Source organism: Pundamilia nyererei, unplaced genomic scaffold (assembly GCF_000239375.1).
Source record: "Pundamilia nyererei isolate P.nyererei 1_Seehausen unplaced genomic scaffold, PunNye1.0 scaffold00047, whole genome shotgun sequence".
Taxonomy (NCBI): domain Eukaryota; kingdom Metazoa; phylum Chordata; class Actinopteri; order Cichliformes; family Cichlidae; genus Pundamilia; species Pundamilia nyererei.
The window spans coordinates 3,039,921-3,046,217 of NW_005187448.1; the positions used below are offsets into that span (position 1 = coordinate 3,039,921).

General features: G+C 41.1%; 1 protein-coding gene across 3 annotated transcripts in view; it reads right to left on the reverse strand.

Moving 5' to 3' along the window:
* The window catches only part of LOC102212710 (adenylate cyclase type 6-like), a 31,067-nt gene that overhangs the window by 13,196 nt on the left and 11,574 nt on the right, over positions 1-6,297 (reverse strand). The gene's annotated exons all lie outside the window — the stretch shown is intronic.

A 6,297-nucleotide genomic window follows, 5' to 3' on the forward strand; every position in this document is an offset into this window, starting at 1 on the left:
AGAGACGATGAGCATGGCCTTGTGTTTGCTTTGCAAAGGATTTTTTTTACACTTGTTCTTAATGGCAGAGAGGAAGCCCAGACTTTTTAATGCTATGAATCAGTGGAGACGCGGGAGGATTGTGTCATTCCAGCTTTTTTTTATTAAGAGCTAACAACAATATTGTGTTTATTGCGCTGAATCCAATTAAAAGGCAAAAACAGGGAGATTATTCCAGCATTTCAAAAGATGACTTTTGTTAAAATCTAAAATCTCCTGGCAAATAGTACAAAGCAGAGAGACAGAACATCTTTTATGCAAGCGGTAGTCCACCTCAATGCGCAACTTCAGATAGAAGCAGACAGATCCATTACTGTAACTTCCTTGCGTGTACCCACTAAGTTTAACAATGAGGCTCTGAGAATGCTCTGCACAGTCTGTATAACATTATCTGTGGCTTGAGTAAATTAAGTTTATCGTGTGCAGTTAACTTTGTGGGGTCATTGACCTTAAAGGCATTCCTCTGTGCTACTCAACTCACTTTTTGTGTTTTCGGATGCGTGCCGTAAGCCAGCGTTTGAGTCTGTTAGTGATTTCTTTTCTCACTAGTCCACAGCCAAGACTGAAGATCAGAAATGGATGCCTTGAGCTCTGGACTTCCCCTCAGCTTAGAAACACGTGGGCATGCACGTTCACACACAAACACACGTCCCCTCCATGTTCAGAAACACACTCCAGCCTGGGAAAGTCACTTGACCTCTGACCACAGCCCAGGGTGCTTCCTCTGAAGATGATATCATCAATAATGAGAACAGGACATGCACACACTGGACACACTAAAGCCTGAATGTTAAATCTGTCTTAATGACAACACTCTCAGTGAACTTGAAGATTTGAAAACTTTGTGCCATGGCTGGTATGTCGCCAGACCAGTGTGTTTCTCTGTGCATGCTTGTAATGTGTCTTTATCAGACAGTTGGCGGAACAGAGCGGCTGAACTGGAGATAGGGACTGATTATCTGTATATGTACATTCACTGCATTTTTTAAAGATGTGTCTCCGCCTTTTCAAAAAGCATCACTGCGCTAGCATCCACACTTCAACCCTCACGCTTGCAGAGTGATGGCAGATCCTCTGCCACTGTCCCCACATAAAGGTTTACAGTGTATACACAAGAACTTACTATTTGTTGTCACGACAAGGCAGAGATAATCTAACAGCCTGTGCTTGAAATGAAACATAACACCATTACCAAAGGACAGTGGCAGGCAAATTCGGTTCATTTTGTTAAGTGGCCCTTCTAAGATACAGGACCTTCTGCAACTAACTGACCATACTTCTCAACAATGCACATGTTTCAGAGATTCGAGCTTTCCATGTGAGCAATTTTAATCCATATATTATTCCTAGAAAAGAAATTAACTGATAGTCTGGCTATGCACGCATAAAGACTCTCAGTGCAATGATGTGCTGTGATAGCGAGGATAGGCATTTATTTGCAAATAGGATGCAAATGTATGTGCAGCATTTATTGAAGCTTGCGAAAGCCTTAAAATGCAAGAGGGGATGAGGCATTCAGGACTATTAAAACCTACTGACTACATGTAGAAGGGTAGTGCAATATAACAGCCGGATAGCTATAAATGAGTGAAAGTGAAGTGTGAAGAAACATGATGAACAAAGCTTGTATTAATGCCAACCTATATGCTTAGAGATTAGAGGCAGACGCATTCACAGAGACTTTTGAATAAATCTTGTGCGTGAGCGTGTGCGTGTGTGTGTGTGAGTCCTTTTGGACTGGCAGCTCTTTGATCCTGAAGCTTGTTGTGTCTGCTGCTGCACTCATATCACCCAGAACTCCAAATCTAGCACAGACCCCCGGCTGACACTACCCTGCCTAAACAGTGAAGACAGAAAAGCAGCTTCTCTCCATTAACACTGAGCCAGTCTCTTTATAACGACTAATCTGGATTTAGAGTATATTCCACTGATGCCTCCTGACCATTTTTCCTGCAGACTTTTGGCTCTTAAAGATGAGCCTGCCTACACATCTACTTAGGCAGGCACTTTTGGCGGTGAAGTTAAAAGGAGACCAAACATTGGCTTATAAGGTGCGGTTCACAGCAAGGTGCTTTATAAAGTTAAAAAAAGAAAAAAGGATAGCATGCTAATAATCAAATGAGGGAATGGGGATGGAAAAGATCTCTGCTTGGCAAACACACACTAAATCCATTCTATCTTTAATAATATCCCACTGGACAATTCCCTCATGCTCAAGCATGCTGGAACACACATGTGCCCAGATCGAGTTATGACAACAACATCCTTATCCATTTTTTAAGAGACAAAAAGTAACAAAAAGAGATAAAAGTGAGATAAAAGTTCTTCTGATCAATAAAATAAAGTTTTGTGGCATTTGACAGCACATCTACACTGTACAGGCATTACTTTTGCTCTTTTAGCTAAGTGAAGGCAACAGTAAACCACAGAGTGGTCATATTAAATTGTAACTATAATCATGGACAATACACCGAGGGAAGCTAAAAACTAGGACCTGTCAATCACAGATACTAAAATAAGCCAGCTGGTTAAAGGCGCTTTTCTTTTGGTCGGTGCTTGGATTCATGCAGTTGTATCTAAAAAGCCTGAAAGAAAAGTTCAGATATTTCACTAACCCTGAGCAAAAAAGCTTAAACTTTAAAAGGCCAAAGTGCTACATCCCATAAGTCAACACTTGGGACACTGACTGCAGTTGACATGGGGACTAAACTCCAGCACATGACCTCTGATAGGCATCTGGAGCTTTTCAAAATGTCTTACAAAGATAAACGGCAGAGCCCAGTCACACGCTGCTGATCATAGCCTGCAAAAACACAAAACAACATGTAGTACCACTGTAGTAAAAATAGACAATACTGTCCCATTTTGTTTGCCTACACCTGATCTAATCAGCTGTCACTAAACTGTGTAATTACTCATTTAAGAAAGATGCTATTCCTTATAAAGACAGATGTTGCTGAAGGGTGGGGGTGCCTTCTTTGCCATCTTGGGCTCTTGCCATCTGGAATCGGAGCTTTGTTTTTGTCATGACTCCGGCCAAACCAAAATTGGTCTCAGGCGACCAGTGAGGCCACGGAGTAATCTTTGTGAAACGCTGAAGCAAATTCCGCGAAGCTAAATAGAGCTGGATCCAGGCCGCACATCTGCCAGATAAACAGATCCTGAATTAATACTTACATGAGGAAAATAAAACACGTGGAAAATCTCCCAGCTATCCTGGAATTACTATAACAAACTAACCGCCAGCTTAAACTACCCGCTCACTTCTTTTAATACCAACAAGTTTTTCCACAAATCAAAACACTGTGAAGCTTGTTTGTCCCTCATTTTCAATATCTCATCTTTCAATTTACTGTTAGCAGGCTGAACTACAAACTACCAGATAATATTCCTTGTTGAGTAAAACATACAGTACAAGTAACTTGCCGTAATTACACTAATCTTCTTTTGCCACTTTATGTTATCTATGGAAGCTCAAGACAGACATGAAGAAAGTCTAAGACAGCAAGTGATATCAAGTCAGTAAAGTCATAACGATTTTAAAGAAAAAATAACAGTAAACGAGAGACACATGGATTGGTAAAGTTGGACACAAATAAGAAGTGAGTGGTTAATGAGAACATTGATGTTCCCTCAACAAAGAATAGCAGACACACAACTTTTAGCAATTACTTCCTTTTTGTTAAAACATCTCCAGTTTGGGTTTGCTCCAGGACCCTTTATTTGCCCCCCATTTCCTCTCTTCCCCAGGATTTTCTGTCTCTATAAAAGTTCAGAAGTGTTACGAGCAAGTAAATGGCCTCATCGGTGCTGGAAGTTATATTCAATTTAAAGATGCAGTCAAATTAATAAAAATTAAAGACCATAAAAAGTGGAGACTGTTCATTTCTTGGTAATTGAGCAAACTCACAAATTCAGCAGAGGATCACACAAAGCCCCCCCCCCTCTTTTTTGTAAACATTTTGTCAACATTACCATAACAACTGCTGTTCTCATTTACTTACTGAATTATCACTCATTACGTAAAAGAATTTTAGCTCCAAGTTGTGGTTCAAATCACACAAGCTGCTGTGTGTCTCCGTTGCTCAGAGGTCTGGGGTCAGTGTGTAGAACTAGACTCAACCCTCTCCAGCTTTCCAGCTGTGTCCTTGCTAACCCTCCACTTCCTGCCTGCTCAGACCCTCACAGGCACAGCTGCAATTAAAACACGGCAGCTGAAGGAACACAGAATCTGACAATTAGACTATCCAACCAACCAACCAACCGGCAGTTCACTTTCCTCCTCCCAAAGACTGAGCTGTGTGACAGAGGTCAGACCTTGAAGTGTGTGAGTATGAGCTGAACATCCAGGAATTCCCGCTCGAGCTTCTATTTCATCTCTGTTTGCACATAATGTAAAACATAAAGGCCATTGCATCTCTAGAGAGACCAATGTAACATTAATATCGAGGCATTGCTCAAAAGAAGGAAAATGGCTCTGTAGTGCAAATCCAGAGCACCGTGTTTGTGTAATACATGGGAAGTTTGTTATTTTTTGGGTAAGACTGTCTTTAGGCTGGAGTGAGAGAATTAAAAGGGGGAAACATTAAACAACTTTAAAATAAATGTGCACAAAGGTCAAACTAAACACGCATGAGTTCAGTTTAACTGTTCAGTTATATAAGCATGTGCTAGCCCACTGTCCCGCCCTGCTCTCGCTCAACAACATCACACACCGCTGGCTTTTACTAAGTATGCAGATCAATACTGGGACAAGAACAGGTTATAGTTTAAACAGTGAAGACTTGTCTTTCACCACTTGCTCGGTCAAGGATGAGCTGATACTGAACTCATGCATGCATGTAAGACATTTGCCTCCTGGGCTGATTTCTGGAAATGCCATGTGGCACGTTTATGAAGCCTAAAACATGAGCATCGTTTCAGAATTTGAGAATAGATGTATAAGTAAATACAATTTTAGAGAAACGCAAAGAAATGTACAACAAGAAATGTCCTGGTCACCTCTGTCCATTTCAACAGGAAGCGACTGTTTATTTTATCTTCCATATTCACAGAAGTTATATAATAATTAAACTAGAAACGTAGCATAAAACATATATTTTCTGAGCTTTTTGCACGAACACAAGACAGAGCTCACCTTGATTTGGATTAAATCTGATGATGTGAATTATAATCATGGGCCTGGGGTATTGTTATTATATCTGATGACATTCACTTAAAATGTGAAAAAAAGCATACTCAGAGGCCCTAGTCATTTAAACCTAAAATAAATCTATACACACTGGATGACATGAGCTAAAAGATCTGCTCTGGTCAGCTGGAACACAGTATTGCACAGCACAGCGCATAAATGAGGATCTATGTAGTCTATTACATTCGACATGTGTTCTTCCTATTTTATTAGAAAGAAGGTGTTGCCTATTTGTACACTGATAGCAAACATGTTATTACAGCTTCACCCTATCAGTACCTCCTCACTCCAGCCTGACATATGTCGCCTCTGTTACAGTTTTGTAACTGTAACCAAGTTAGCCAGGATAACAGGACAGTTGGCTAGTGTAACTGTGACCTTTGACAGAGACCCATTCACCTTCCTGTCACGAACACTGGGATCGGTACTGCACTCAACAATATCCAGAGTAAAACCGCCTTTAAAAGCTTAGGGGCATACATGCCGCACAGATGCACATTTAACACCACTAATGGATTCCTAATATATATCTCTTGGCTGTCAGCCATGGCAGTTCAGCTTCAAATCCCTGTATTTACTTTTGCAGGGAGCCAAGTTGTTAGTAAACCATGAACTGTTATTAGAAGCCTGCACTTCCTCCTGCCTGACTCACACAGCTATTATTAGCCTGGCTATTATTTCCCTTATCACTCTCTGTATTTTAACAGTAACGTTTCACTTATTGTCAATCCTAATTTCTCCCACCCATGGTGATAAAAATTATCCGGGTTCGCATTGTTGCCTTTGGCTGTAATACAATAACTGGATGAGTCACAACTTTCTCACTCTCTGATAGGGTGGCGTCGGGAGTAAAGGGGGTGAGGGGTGGGCGGGTGGGGTCTTTTATTTCAGCTACTGAATTGTTTGGGAGGTGAAGTACCTGACGATGAGTTCTCACCATCTGACAGCAGCAAAGGGAGGGAGGCGCTCCGAGGCCTGCAAGTGAAGCTGATAGACAGATCGTGTATTGCACTTACTGTGGCCAATGCAGTAAGTGCAAATAAAACACGTATGTAATACTGGACATG